This window comes from Fringilla coelebs (assembly GCF_963513975.1).
Source record: "Fringilla coelebs genome assembly, chromosome: 8".
Classification (NCBI taxonomy): Eukaryota; Metazoa; Chordata; class Aves; order Passeriformes; family Fringillidae; genus Fringilla; species Fringilla coelebs.
This window is the reverse complement of record NC_140066.1, coordinates 24,997,242-25,013,489: the sequence shown is the minus strand read 5'-3', so window position 1 is coordinate 25,013,489 and position 16,248 is coordinate 24,997,242.

Genomic DNA, 16,248 nt, shown 5'->3' with positions numbered 1-16,248 from the left:
TTCAACATTTATTCTGCTCACCTTGGGAGGCAGTGGGATGATACTGTAAGGCACACACTGGCCAAGGAGGAGCCTTTGAACTTTTAGAGGTATTTTTATTGCAGGCTATTTTCTCCCTTGGAGAGCTGGTTGCTAGCAGAGCATTTAAAAGGAAATGCATTCCCTATCCTAATTCTTAGCTGTATTTTATGTGCAAATTTCAGATTTTTGATTATTCTGTCCCTCATCAGTCTGACCAAGGGCATCAAGTTAATAAGAGATTTAAAGTTTTTTTTGAGTAATTTTGAATTCCTCAGAATTTTATCTCTGACCTACTCAGAAATGAGCACTGTTGCAACAGTTCAAAACCAGGCAAGAAGTAGCATAAAGATTAAAAAACCCAAGAGAGATCAGATAAAATTCTCTTTATCAATGCACATCTTATGTTTTAGATTAAAATATGAATTAAGTTATTTGAAACAGTGTTCCTCTAATATGCAGGGTAGTCCTACAGGCATGATAGACATACACACACATACACTACAGAGTCTCAGATGTCTGGTTTGCTGAGCCTTACCTGTGTAACATCAATAACCGAGATGTTCTGCTGTGCTTGTCTGAATATGAGGCAACAAACTCCCAGAAGAACGAGGGGCTGTGGCCCCATCCCCTTCCACCACCTGCAGTAAGTGAGCATTGCAGTCCCCTGTCCCCCTGTCTCTCTGAGGAGAGGTGACCCATGGCACCGTGGTGTGAGATGCTGTGGGCTTGAAGAGCTATGGAAATCTTTTAGGGGGCCATTCCATAATGCAATGCAATTTCATTTTAATACATGTATTTTACATTTTCCTGCCTGTTCTCTGAAAGGGGGAGAGTGCTTCCAGGTTTAAAACCAACTTGTGTTTGAGCCTGGATATTGTGTTAGGAAGACAGCTAACAGGTCCTTGGCTTCTTTCCACTCCGGCTTATTTGGGACTTGGGTGATGCTGAGCTTCTGGTGAGCTGCCCTTCAGCAGCTCCTATTGTTTGAGTTCACAGTTTCTATTGTGTCTTTCTATTTTCTGCCTTGCTAGGAGAGCTATTGTGGAAAATCCATCTCCTGTCTCTCAGAAGAGGAGAATGGATTTCCTGTCGGCTCGGGGCTTGAAGGGAAAGCAGGGGCTGCCGGGAGGAAGCGGCTGTTCCTCAGCCGGGCGGCCGGAGGATTGATGGGTTTGAGGGGAACAGGCCTATTCTTTTCTGTAGGCTCTGTGGAGATATTTTTAGGGTTTAAGTGTTTTCTGGTTGAAAGACAAGTCGTCAAGTATGAGGTCATAGGATGCCCTAAGGCTGCAGCCTGTTGAAAAAGCTGTGGAAGAGGCAGAGCTGCCCACTGGGGAGGGAGCTGTACGGAGCTCCCCGACTGAAGTGCAGGGGGCTGCTGGCTTTGCATGCTGAGTCTGCTTCACAGGCTGGGCCTTCTGAGGGTCTTTGGGCATTAACAGGGTATGAATCCAGGGTTCATGCCCTATTCATGCCTGAAGGGTTCACACCCAGTTAATGCCTGGTTCTGATTCCATTACAAAAAGAAGAAGAAGGGCGGAAAATAGTGCTGGCATCTGCCCAAGTACCTGGTCCTCTTCCTTTAGTCTCTTCTGAGTCCTTTCTCAGCATACAGATCCAAAATCCACCAGCTGACAGCTGAAATGAAGGGCCAGAATAGAAAAAAGCTTCAGAATCTTTTTCTAGGGCTTGTATAAACCCACTCTTCTCACACAGGTTAAGAACTCATGTTTTGCTCAACCAAAAACTACCTCTGGGCACAAATCAGCATATGCAAAACATGATTTGCCTCTCATTAGACTGCTTGAATCTCCTGATGAGGATTTTGTATTGATCAAGCCACAGTTTCTAGGGAAAACAAAGAATGAAAAGGGATTTGGGTCTGGGTTTCCTTGAAGCCAGAGCTAATGGGGGTTATTTATTTTTATGTTGTAGCTCTGGATGCTAGACTGAAAGGCCAGGGAAGGTTTTCAGTATAGTCTAGCTGCCTGGACTCCTTGGGGAAATATACAGACGTTTTTACTCAGAAATTAGTTGGATTTTGATTCTTGTTTTAAAAGGCAATAAATAAACACGATTATAGACTTGAAAAGCAGTTTGAGCTGCACTGGGCTCGTCGTTTCCTCAGGCAGCCATTCCATATGAGTGTGCCCTCTACTACTATAATTACTTTTTAAAAATAACTCTGCAAGTCTGTAATCTAAAGTGGGTGGTATGTAGCAAGTCTGAGAGCATTCTGCATTCAACCCACAGACTGGGGAGAGGGTGACTTTATATAAGGGCTTGCTTGTCTTCCTCTCTGGTCTGAAATCTGATTTTTTCCCACAATCCATCAACAAATGGCCCATACAATGAAAGTGCTTTTTAACACAGTAGTCAAGCTTGCCAGGGACTCATATGGCTTTGCAGCCCCACAGGCTCTAGATATTCCCTCTGGATATTACTTATCTACCTAATCTTGTCTTTGTTGTGTTCAAATTTAAGTTGCCTAGGCAATACAGGAGAGAAGAGCCCAGCTGAGATTCACAGCTAAGTAATAGTCTAGACCTATGTTTGAATCTGTTTTCAGCCCACTTTGCCTTTTGGCTGGGCCAGCTGATTTATTTATATACTCACATGCTTAAAATAGGTTGTGATTATTTTTTTCCCTGTAGATTGGAAACAATGAACCTGGGAATTTGCTGCTGGATTCCTCCTACTTTATTTTCTCTATCTATTGAGCTTTTTAGGTGGTGATGTTCTCTGGTTTGCAGACCTCCCTGCTCCACAATGCAGCTTTTTCCAGGCTCTCATGAACATTGTCATTACTCATAAGGGGATCTTTATACTCAGGAGCAGAGTGAGGGGATACTGCAGCCAGGGATTTGCCAAAGTTAATCTATTTTCACCAAAATGAAATACCCCATGGCCATGTCTACTCCACTGTGGGGTTTCTTTTTTAGAGTTTAGTCCAATTTAAAGGGAAAGCTGACATAGAGAGAAGGAAATAACATGGGAATAAGAAAGAGGAAACCAGGGGTAGGTGGAAGAGGAAAGGAAAGTCCTAGAAGTGGGAAATTCAATCCTCTTGAGCTTCTTCCATTCAGAGAGGTGCTAATACAGGCCCCAGGCTTGTAGGCAGGGTTGAGGTAATTAATGTTTGCCCTCAAATTTCTGTGGGTCTGAAGTTAAGCACTTGCACCATGTCATTTTCTATCAGAGTTTTGCCACCTCTAAATAAAGAGCAGAAAGTTACATTCCTTCTGCTTTTACATCCTAAGCATCAGCAAGTTCAGGCTTGCAGGGTGCTTCTTGTATTCAGGGCTCTGAACAGCACAGGCCTGACCTGGAATGAGCAAAACATTTACAATCTGGTTTGCCCATGATGGGATTTTACTGGTGTTCGGGCTGGTGGACACGCTTTACTTTTTTCACTGTTAGATGTGATTCCCACCAAATTCTTCCAGCTCTTCTCACCAAATGCTGGGTAGTTTGGTATCGTCTCAGGCAAGGAGTAAAACCATCAGACTGGAGTACAGGGGAAAGGCATTTGGGCCAATTCCCAGTGGGCAGTGTCGTCATGGCTGGTCTATTTCAGTTGTTAGATGCGGAGAGCAGAAGGAAGAATGTTCCTGTATTCATCCCGCCTCCTACAAAACACAGCAAATGCAGATTTGTGTGTTTAGCAGATTTCCTCTTGGGAAAAGAAGTCTCCTATAGATAATAATCCTTTTAGCAACATCTCCAGTGAACGAGGCTTTGTCCAAAGAACAAAGAAGAAGTCGCAAGCTTGAAATGCGCCTGAATTTCCTGAGTGCGCTCGCCGCTGTGTGCAGGCAGGAAACTCTGTCAGTCTGCTTTGGATGTTTGCTCTGAAGTGGCATAAACAGAGTGTCAGGTCTCCTGGGATCCTGATCTGACCCATGGAGCAGGGAATAGGGGCTCCTCTAAGCTGCTGTGAGAAGGACTGCCACAGTCACAGGCAGCTCTGTGGCCACGTCCCTGACTGTCCCATTTCCCCTCTGGCCGTATCCTCCGAAGTTTCTGGGTGGATGCAGGGCCAGCAGCAGAGGTGAGTGGTGCAGCTACAGTAGACCCAGCACACGTGAGTGTTAAGCTGCCAGCCAGCAGGGAACTCATTTCCTGCACAATTATGGAAACAGCTGATCTGTGACATTTTAAGAAGGGGAGAAAATACAGGGCAGGGGAAGGAAGGCCCTGGCTACGTAAATATTTACTCATGCACCGTCTTCTTCCAGGGTCTGGGACAAGAAGGGGTTGCTTGCTGCTGGCCCTGGCACATGGTGACAGGCGCTGGGGGAGCCACCAGTGGGCTGCCTGCTGCTGGAAGGAGGACACTGTCTGCCAAGCAAAAGCTGCTCTGCTGGGGTGTGATACTGCCCTGCTTGACCCAGCTGCTCCCTGCAGCCTCCCACAGCCAGGGATGTGCTGCTTGGCCACTAAGAACTTGCTTGGATCACCTGCCTGGGCTGCTTTCCCATTTCTTGGTCTAACAAAGTCTAACAAAGCCAAGGTAGTGAGATACCCCTGATGGTGAGGTAAACAGTGTCCTTGCTCCTTCCCAGAGAGCAGAGCAGCCATGGGAAGGGTGTTTGGGAAAGGAAGGCAGGGTAATGCTGCTGCAGGCAGTTGAGGTGTCCAGGATCTGGGGACTGCAGCATCTTGTGTGATGCCATCCCATGTCACATGCCCACCACCAGGCAGGTCTGAAGCAGACATTAACTATGTTGTGAGCAGAGGAGGCACATTGCTAGATCTGATTGAAAAGACCCTTGGACACAAGTCAAAAAAAAGACCCTCAGAGACAGGAAAAGGCTTTTCTTGTGGTCATGGCATTGTTCAACCCACTGTAGTACTTGTTTTCAATTTCTTTCACTAACCCTAGCCAAAAATGTTCTTTTTTCCATTCCTGTCAAAGAGAGGGTGAATTGACTCCTTTGGTCTGCAAATACTGCTGAGCTGTCCTTGCATTAGCCCCCCTTGGCTGTGGTGGTGGCTGCAGTGGTATCTGACCACTCAGGCATTTCTGAAGTCCCTCCTTTGTGTACCCAGCAGGTCAAGGGAAGTCTGTGGCATGCTTTGCTTTGTCCAGTTTGTGTTTATAGCCAGGATTGCATAGTCTAAGCCATGCTTCCGCAGTGCAGCAGCCTGAGGTGACTGTCAGCATGGGGTGATGTGTGTGAGGAGATTCGGTGAGTCCCAGCAGGAGTGACACCAGTCCACTGGTGAGTCTTGCTGTATTCTGCTCTCAGAGCTGTCTGTGAAACCAGAAGAGTTGGAATAGGTGAGATTCAAAGACTTGTTTCATGGAAGTAGTTGATGTGGTAGGAGAGGTAGCTCCAGCCTGTTGCCCTCCAGCCCTTTCATCAAGGAAATACTGGCTAAGCTCACTCCCCAGAACATGCACCGTCACTCAGTGAATAAACACAAGGGATTTGTTGTGGGTTAATTCTGCTGCTGGAAATCAAACCCTGTTCGTGGTCAGATGACATCTTTTCTCTTGGAAAGGGACCAAGGTTAAGAAGACAAGGAAGGCAGGTTAGTTAAAATATGTCAAAGTCTCTTGGGTGTAAGTAAAGACTATAAATAAAAGCCTTTTAACTTGGAAAAGAACTTTAGAGTGATATGATCAGGCTCAGGTTAGTCCAAATATTGCTTTATGCCATTAAGCTGTTATCAGGTTTTGGTTCAACTGCAATAGTTTTATGGCTTCACTTCAGTGGGAACAGTTGCAGCCTTTATGGAAGTGAAGCATTTCCCCTGAAACATTTGCAGGGAAGACTGCTGTATTGTGCAGGAACCTGGGAGTGAAACTGCCTGGAAACGAATAGCTGGGAAGGTCACCTCCTCTAAATCTTAGGGTTTTTTTTCTCTCATTCCAGTGTAACTACACAATCTAAGGATTTATATGGTGAACAATGAGGGGATTTAAATGAGGTTTAGTTTTACATTCTTTTAAATGAATCCTCAAACTTAGTAATAGAAGCTGAACATTTTTACTTATTTCCTCTTAAGCTGCAAACATGTCTGATTCAGCAGTGTCTTGAGATGATTTGTCAGGATGAGAAAATAAGTCACAGCGCTCTTCCTCTTAGATTAATAGAGAACAAGAATAATCCTGTACCCATAATATTATTTCAGTTGGGCTTGCATAATAGCCTGGAAATGGTTATACTCAATGCAATGCTTTGTAATAATGATGTTTCATCCTTTGAAGTTAGGTTAGTTCATGTCACAATGTCAGATCTGCACAAATAATAAAACACACACCCCTCCAGTTTTTCTTGACTAGCCTTCATTCTCTGGTCCAAGTTTTGCTACAGTCAATTAGAAGATACTGGATTTTAATGCTGTTATCCGGCACCATCACAGCCCAAAAAATCCCCTCTCACATTTGGTGTGTTTGCATGTCAGTGTGTGGCTGAGGGTTTAGGAAGATCATGGTGTTTCTAAGAAGTCTTGCTGTGTGCATGCCGCTGCTCAAAGTCTCTGCAGAGCATGAGTAATTCCACCAAAATCATTGTAACTGACCCTCTCCGTGAGCCAAGGTTTTCCATGCATCTGGGCCCTTATTCCTGGCTTTCATTAAAGAAAGTGAGAGAAATCAGGCCTCCCATAATTACTTACAATCTGTGAGCTAGGCACATATGTAAATATTTTCAGGGTCACAACTTAGCTCTTTACTTTTAATATACTGTGTTATTAGTAATGGGTTTTGAAGAGATTGAAAATCCCACCCATAAGTTTCTGTAGTGTCAAGCCTGCTCAGCCTTGACCTCTGCTCCCTGTGGTATCATTGGATTTACTGTTGACTTCAGGAGGAGCAGTCACAGAGGGTCTGAGTGCTTTTGAAAACCTTTTCCCTATGTTTTTCTGTGTAAAACCCAACACTGTAGCTGCCAGATTATATGATACTAGGGTTTAAAATGACTTAAAAATGAAATCAAACTGATAAAAAAGCTAAGTTGTAATAAAGCTAAGCAAAGTAAACTTGCTTTCTTTCTAAGACAAAGCAGCTTTCGGGTTTAATTTTTTCTGACCCAAGTGGAAAAGCAATTAGTTTGGTTCATTGTGTGCACATGTGTGTTGACACTGCTGCAGCAAAGCCCAAGGTGACATCCTGCACCCATGGAGCCTTACCTGTGCACGTGGGACCAGGGAAGCAGGGCTGGAGCCCACTCTGGGGGCTTGGTTTCAATTTCTCTCTGCCCCTCTACTACAGGGTGTGAAGTTGGGAATCACCAGTTAAGCCCATATTTAGTTACCAATTCTGCCCAAGATGGGTCACTAGTTTTCTGTGCTTCCAGAAGTTCTTTACAAATAGGAAATGGAAAATCTGGGGGCTCAAGCAGAGTAAATGGGGTTCAAATCTACCCCCAGACTCTCTGCACATATTGTACTGGGGAAGAAGAGAGACAAACTAGAATTGCTGTGTCTCCCAGTGTCATAGAAGAATAAATTCATAAAACATTGTGTAGCACTCAAATACTGCTGCAGTAAAGTCCTTCTGCAGTTACCTATGCCCTGACTTGTGGTGTTGCTGTGTTAAAAACTTCCTTGCTCACATCTGTTTGCAGAGGTCCTCTGGAGCAGGGTGGTCTCTTGCTGTAAGTGATGATAAATACTTCGCTTTTATGGATTAGATTATTCCACACAACTTGTTCTCTGCTTCACTGGAGGTCGACTGTACTCATCATCTACGTGGATGTTCTCCCCTGGGCCTGCTTTTGTTTTTTTGCAACTAAACCAGATCCTTTTTTCTGTGGTGTCAGCAGATAGGAGCATTCCTCCAGGCAGCCAGGAAGACAGAAATGTGTGGGCAAGGCTGTTGCCTCTCTGTAGCTTTCTGCTCCTCCTCTCCCAATACTCACTTCAAGGGTGGTTGTGTCCTCTCCACACCATCCATTTCTTGGTTTACCTCCCCTTGAAAAGAGAGTCCAGATGTTATAATCCTCTTGTAAGCCCTAAAACTGGCAGGATTTTTGTGTTTGTTTCCATCCTCCTGTTTTATTTTCATAAGCCTATGGATTGACTTTATTTCTTTTAAAGGTCTCTGGGCTAAGAGATTGCTATTCATCCACTTTTAATTAAAGCAATATAGGGAATTAGGCCTTTCACAGGGTGGTTCTGGTGATGCCTCTGACTGTTTTTGTTAGTTTTTCTCCCATCTGAGCAAATGCTTGGAAGTGTGAGTTGGCACTTAAGCTTTTTAATTACCAGAGAGTGAAATTACTACATTATGGTGAATCGATTCCTTTGCAAAGGAAAAACTGTTTCTTGGCTGCTGCTGTGTGCACTAGTCTAACAAAGAGAGGAGGGTTCACTGCTGCAGCCTCAGAGGATGGGAAGGTGGTGGGTGCAAGGGGGGAGTAAGGCTTTGGGCATTAGGGCACTGAGGCATTTGGTGACCTGTGATTTTTGCAGGAGGATTTTGAAGGGGTGGAGGTGGTGGGAGCCCAGTCCCTCGCCCTGGCAGTATCCAGTTGTTTCCCACAGGAGTCTGTTTTAGATTAGGCTGCCAAAGGGACAGTTTCTTTTGACATTGGTACCACTGGAAGAGTATGGGTGTAGGACTGAGGGTGTCCAGAGAGCCAAGTACTTCTTTTCCCAAGTGATTTATAGTACCTCATTCCCATTCTGTCCTCCTTCAAAGCAATGTACTCAGGCTCATAAAACAGAGCTTCATGCAAGCAGAGGCTGGTGCAGGCAGGGAACCTCCCATTGGCATCTGGTGGTCACAAACTGGTCTTTTTCTGTATCTTGGGGAAAGCAGTGAAATCATCCTCCCCAGGAACATGGTTGTTTTGGGTGAACAAGTGAAAGATCTCAAGAGCAGGTCTCAGGCCAACCTAGGGAAGCAGCTGGCTTTTCCACCTGGAATGTTCAAATTATTGCAAGGTAGTTTTAAAGTGTGGAAGGCTCCAGCAGGAAATTTTCAGAAGAGCCCAAGTGTCATCTGACCCTGACTCCTGTTTTCTGAAGTGTCAGGTGTGTTCCTGGTGTGTGTTTGTCCATGTGTTTGGAAATTTGACTTCTGTTTCAAATTGGTTAGCTATTTTAATACAATGGAAGGAAAGCTATCACCCCAAGTGGCATATGCTTGCAGGAAAACCTGTATTTACCCACGGACCCTTGGGGAGAGGGGATAATCCTCTTCAGTCTCATTCACTTCTGTCTCTTGCTTCTGTGCTTGCACGTAGCTTATTTCCAGCCCAAGGCTGCAGCTTCTCTTGGCTTCCTCAGCCCTGTGAGCCACACACAGGTTCTTGTGGTGCTGCAGAGCAGCCAGTGTGGGTGTTTGTGTCCCTTCCTGGAGTCCTTTGGGTCCATCTCAATGCCAGCACGTGATGAAGGGACTGTCAGGCTGTCCCTTCCACACTTTTCTTTGCTGTCCCCAGGGGCTCACTGATGCTCCATGTGTTTCTGATCTCCTGGTGCAGCCGGGCTGGTTTCTCCCTCGCAGAGGAGACGCCAGCTCCGATGTCACTCACTCACTTTGGTTCTGATCCGTGCGAGTCCTGGGGCCAGGCTCTGTTCTCACTAATGGCTTTTCCATTTGGAAATACCTGCTTCCCTTTCCACAGTGTTTCCCTACTGCAATGTCTGGAAAGGGCCAAGAATAATTTTTTCTTTTCCCCATTTGCAGTGCCTGGGGTTTGCTGGGGGCTCTGGGTTTATGCTGTGGTTCGTTACTGATGCAGGTTTCCTGGGGGTTATAAGATGATCTAAAGCAATCTGACTGGTTGAACTGACTCAGAAGTGACCCTCCTGAATCACTCCCAGGGAGCTGAGCTGTCTCAAGATCTGACTGCAGGAAACTGATCTGCTTGTCATTAAAAATAAAATAGTCTGTGTCCTCAAATTATCAGAAATTTGTTAAATTATTTGTTTTTGTATTTCCAAAAAGCTCACATCAGTGCCCTCTTTTTCAAGTAATAGTTATTAAATTAATTTCCAGTGCAGTATGTGAAATGCACCTGACTTTCCCTCTTGGCGCATGAACAAAAATTTATAAAATATGAGCTAAAATAAGCAATGTGGAAAACAGTCATCCAGAGAAAAATTTTAAAAACCTGCCTCCTGAACAGGACAAACACCTGTAAAAAAGATCTATCTGGTACTTTTTCTGGATAAAAAGCATAAGAAATAAGGTGGTAAGTACGACCTAAACTTTTCTTCATGTCCTAAATGTACTGAATGTGCATCCTCCTTTCTTGTTGTGGTGCACTGGAGAGGTGATTTTGGATGGCCTCAGGAACTGAGGATTCTCCACTTTGGAGGTCTGTACCTACAGGTTAAACAGACTTCCCCAGTAGTGCCATAGGTAGAGCTGATTGTGCCATGAATCAGGGTAATGGATTTGCTGGTCTCTTGAGTTCTCATGCTGTGTTTCTGTGATTTGGTTCTTTGGAGCCACATGCTGAAAAGATTGTGATGAAGATTAATTCAGAGTGTGCAGCAACTGGACGTGAAGGGGTTGTAAGACTAGTTTGTGGATGTAAGACCTCAGCCTCAAAAAGAGGGATTTTAGTCTACCCAGTAATAGAAACTTGTCAAAATGTAATTTTTTTCCTAAGCTGCTTCTGGTTTTTAATCAAAACTTCATGATTTCTGGACAACACCACTCTGATTTGTAAGTGGCACCAGTATAATTTGTGTCACCACAACACTGGTCCCTCAGCTGCGTGTGCTCTTTCAAGTGTACCTGCATGAATACTGCATTCAGAAAGCCTCCTGTCACAGAGCAATCATTGTAGCAGCTGCAAGAAATAGTTTTATTTCCTCCTTCTTGTAAGTCTAAAGTCAAAAGCCTAATCTTTCAAATCCATTTGCAGCCACATGGTTTTATGTAACTCAGCAGGAAATACTCTTTTTTCTGTCTTGCAGGCGGGTGCAGTGGAAGGTTCTCCTGCATCCTGTGGGCTTTTGGGTGCCTGAAAAATTTCTCTGCTGGTCTCCACTAGTCCCACTTTTCTTCTCTTTCCATACCCATCCCTGCATTCACAGGATCTTAGTAGCTGTTGAATCTGGCCCATCATTGCTGTGTCAAGTATAGCATCACCAAGCTGCTGAGCAGGCAGCCTTTGATGCTCTGTATTTCTCACAGTCAGGTCATTTTGTGGTATGACCTGGACTTTGTTTTGCACTGGTACCCAGTGTTAATTCAGGTGCTTGGCACTTCCCTGCTATTTATTAACTTGTTCAAAAGCCACAGTGGCATTTTGGTTGTGAAAAAGTTGATCCTGGGGACTGTCTTGTGTTTGTACTGTGTCTGGGACCGGGGGTTTCTGCCCTGGGAATAAATACTTTGGAAAATATCTTCTGATTCTTTGCAAGAGAACTGCTCCTCCAGCTATCTCCTCTGCCCTCATGCTGCTGGTTGGGAAGTGGCATTTCCACCATGTTGATCCCAAGGAGACCCACTCTTACCCTGCACAGGGAAAAAGTGAGGGCTGGTTCTGCCTAAATCAGCATGGAAAAATATTATGCAGGGTGAGACTGAATTCCATCCAAACATAAATAGAGTAGCATGCCCCAGAATATCTTCTTGGTCTGAATCTTGCTCAGAAGTCGAAAGTCCCAAGTACCAATAAAGTCACTGACTAATGAACATAACTCAGTTCCTTTGGGTGCTTGGCTTGGGGCACTCATAGTTTCCAGTCATACGATTACTCCTTTTTTACTTCAAGCCATCCTGTTTTCCTTTAGTCTTTCAGCCTTAAAGAAATATTGAGTAACTCTGTGTTCTGCTTCTTAATGGCAAAGTCAAGGGATTCCAGAGACATGGATCTTTTCCTGCTACCTGGAAACACCTTCTTTATCTCAGTGCCAGCTGATGTGTTAGTTTCCTGGTTTATTTTCCATCACCTTTTCCGAGTCTCTCTTTCTCACCCCTTTTCCACGGGAACCATAAACAAGTTGGGATTTTCCAGGAAGTAGGGATGAATCGTCACCAGGACATCTGCTCTGCACAATGGGGTTTTTGATGATGAGACAGGGAAGGATTAAAATCTAAACCTGAAGTTTGGCAGTTTATTTCAGTAAAAGCTTTAGGGAAGGCCAGCCCTAGTTTCTGGCCAGCTCACTGACTGCCAGTGGAGGTACAAAGAATAGCCAGCTTCCAGACGAGTCATTAGCCTGGCACATGAGGAACCTGCATTTCCTTATGGTGTCTTGCAGGAGTTTACCTGCAGGAATAAATGTCTACATGGTACATGGGACGAGTGAGTCCTCGAGCTGCCATTGACACCTTGTCCTGGGTCATTCAGCACTGCACCAGCTTTTAGTGTCTTGCAGCATCTGGTGTCATCTCCCAGCACCTCGTGCCCAGGGTTGTCTTTGGATGGGCAGTGACTCTGCTGAGAGGTCTTGCACTTCTGTACCAAATGGAGCTTCTGGTGTTGTGATTTCACTTAGGCAAACATTTCCTCAGCTAAATTCACTCCTGTTGTACCTGAGATACAGCTACACATCTGAGGACATGACTCTTTTAGGAAGTTGTGTGACTTGGAAACTTGTTTCACACATTCAAGTCAGAATGTGGGTTCATGGTGGCTTGAGTCTCTGAGAGCAGTCCTGAGTGGCAGATGAGCCTTTTCACCTGACCTGGCTCCAGGTGATCTGTGTTGGCTGGAGAAGGGATATGTGCTGCCTGCTTCCTAAATCCAATTACTTATTTTTCTCAGAACTAACACCAAAGTATGGGTGGACTATACAGCAGCTGCCACTGAAATTTATGGGGATGTAGTTTCTGCAACAATTATCTGCAGTTCCTGACACCTGCCACAATCCCATTCTGTGGCTGTGCCAGTATATTTGACTTATGTCATTGTGGGAATTGCATACAAGTATCACCCACCAGTGAAATAACTTCATCTATGAAATCTAGCATAGTGAATCTTGGATGGCAACACTACACCTCAGATTGTGAGTAGGGATAAAGAAGAATCCCACATCCAATTGACCATGGCAAATCCAATTCAAACTGAAAAGGGATATTTTTCCTCCCATTAGGCAGAATGTGATTAATTTCCCATGTGGAAAATTGTTCAAGACAGAAGTGCTCGTAAATTATGGCTTAAGAGATCCTATTACTTCCAGATCCATCAAAACCTACTGTGCCTCCCAAAATAGCAATAAGAAGATAATTATATTAACAGCCTTTCTTGTTATTTGATGTATGACTGATATAGGCTGTAAGGTTATTTTCTGCCAGTTTGGAGCCTTCATTTAATGCTTTGGCATTGTGGACATTAACAACAATCCTTGGTGTCTGACATTTGAAATAAAAATTTTACAGAAGAGTTTTTAAAATAGGGGATTGAAAGCTAATAGGTGTCAATGAGCCTACATCTTAAAACAATGCATCCTCTGAGGATGAGGACTTAAAAACTTCCTATCTGAAAAGATACACGGATTTACTGGCAGGGATTCTTGAATGATTTGGTCTAGGAGGTGCTAGTGACATAACTGACTTGGCTGGTCATGAAATTCACTTAGGATACTGAAATTTGGAGCTGAAAAACAGTGGGGGATGATCTCATAATATACATGGTAAAAGGGCAGTTTGGTGGTGGTAAGCACAAAGCAGTGGAGAGGGCGAGGGGGGAGAAGAACCATTGCAATCTAGGAAGGAGATTTCTTTAGCTCTGAGGGAGTTTCCCTGAAAACTGCTGCTCAACAGTCAGCAGCAGTCAGAAAGCCAAAGGTGGTGTTAAAAAAAATTAGGCAAAGAGTGGGGAACAAAACCCAGAGCTTCAGTTGTGAAAATCTAAGATTTCCCCACATTGTGAATACTGCATGCAGGTCTGTGTTGCCTCTCAGAAAATGTACATAATAAAGAAGGTGCTGAGAAGAATGACAGAGGTGATTACAGAGGGGAATTGGCTTTTGTAGACCAGGAGTAAATAGACTAAAAGTCTTCAGTCTTGAACAATGTGATGGTTGGGATAGAGTAGAAGTTTGTGAAATCACCAAAAATTTGGGAGTGAGGAAAGCATGATTAATTTTATTTCTCAGAATGCAAAAACCAGGTGCAGCCTTTGAAATCTGAAAACCAAGCTTAAAGTGAACAAAAGGAAGTATGAAATCACAAGCTGTGTGATTAAATGATGAAATTCATTTCCAGAGGACTCTACAGGGACCACAAAATCTGTAGGTTCAAAAATGCACTAGAGCATTTTCTGTAGGATGAAGCCAACATTGGTTGCTAAAAGTTATATTTTAATTCCCAAAATGTCAAAGCTCTGCTGTGCAGGAATAGAAAGTGTGTATCAGGAGAAGGATCCCATTACATGTTCTTGCCTGTCTTCCACTGTCCAGTCTTGTAGAGAGGGAGCTGGATTACAGAGATCTTTGTCCCAACCAAATGCAGCACTCCTACACTGCTGCAACAAAGTGGTTTAAATCTTCCATCCCTTTTTAGTGTGTAATAACCACTATTACTGCTGCATTCTTGAATTGAGCTGAACACATAGATAGTGATCCTCCATCTAGAGCTGGAGGAGATGGCATCTGTCCATTCTTGACCTTCTACTGGGAGACCACAAGTCTGCAGGCTGGACCACCTAAGAGGGGTTACCTGAGGTGCCCAATAGTGTGACTTTGTAACTGCATCCAAACCTGAATAGCACTGCACACCAGGACACAAAGGCAGACAGCATTTGGGGAGCTGCCATTCCTGTGTGGTGGCACAGGGAGAGAAAGACAGGTTTGTTTGTGGGGTGGATTTTGTTAGCAGCCAGTCCCGTTTGGCGGCTCAGTGTCTCTGTGGCTTCAAATGCAATTAATCAGGGCCCAAAAGGGTAATTACCAGTTCACATTCCTAATTCAGATTTCTGTGCCTATTCATGTTAGTGTTTTTTCTTTAATTTAGCAATAAAGTTGGGGTTGTTTTCATGTTTTCATGCTGCTGGCCAAGTGATCCTCATTAAAAATAAAAAAATAGCAAAACATTAGTTTCCAGTCCGCCTTTTTTTTTTCTCCCTGGGAAATGAGAAGCCCATATTAACTGTGAAAGGGAAACAAAAGTGTGCATGGTCCTAGGGTCCTGGTGTCACCTTGGCTGAAGACACTTTTTCTTTCATGGGGTGAGTAATTGCTCAGAGCATTAATCTCTGAAAGAGGCTTTTTATTCTGCAGTGGGCAAAGCTGTTGACATCTGACAGTGCTGTTTCCTCCTTTGATCACACATAAGCACCTTGCTGAACCCAGGAGAAGGCAGCCGGGGAAAGCTCAGCATCCTGAGGTGCAGGGCAGCAGCTCTGTCCTCTTGCAGCCTTAGCACTGCATTTACTTGCACGTGGAGGAACTGAGAGGAATCTTTCAGATTGTCATCCCCTGTCTTCTGGCAGCAGCAGGCACTGCTGGTGCCAAGTCACACTTGAGCGTAGTTTGCATTGAGTGGCCTGAGCTGGGAGCAGCTGACGTGCTCACTCACGGAGGAGCTGGCTGTGAAGGAGGCTGGTTATCAGATAAGTAATTAGAAAATCATTTCCCTGTTCCTGTGCATCGGCTGAGCTAAGTGCTGGTGGGAGCACTTGGAGCCGTGCAGCCGAGCTGGAGCAGTGTGAGTGAGCTCTGCTGTCCTTAGGAAGCCAAGTGACCAACCCTGGCTCGTGTTGGTGCAGGCTGCTCGTGCCACATGGACCATCGTGTCCCCTGCCTGCCACAGGAGCGGGTTACCCTGCATGCATCAGCTGGGAGGCTGGGGCAGGAGGGGTGGCTTCGTGGTCAGCAGTTGGAGAGGAGGTGCTGCTGGGTGGCCTGGCCACAGACCTGACCCAAAGGCTGTTTCACCAGGCAGTGTGATGTGGTGGGCTGACCTTGGCTGGACATCAGGAGCCCGTAAAGCTGCTGTATCGCTCTCCTTCTCAGCAGGACAGGCAGGGGAAAAAGATGGGAAAAAACAACTTGTGGGTCAAGATAAAGGCAGTTTGATAAAGTGAAAGCAAAGGTCACATGTGGAAGCAAAGGAAAATGGAAGATTTATTCTCTACTTCCCATCAGCAGGCCGTGTCTGGCCGCTTCCCTGGAAGTAGAGCTTCATTATGTGTAGTGGTTACTCTGGAAGACAAGTGTCAGAAATAATGAATGCCCCTCCTTTCTCCTCCTTTCTCTCAGCTCTGACTGCTGAGTTGATGTAATACACTTTGAAATATCCCTTTGGTCAGTTTGGGTCAGCTGTCCTGGCTATGTCTCCTCCCAAGATTTTGCCCACCCCAGCAT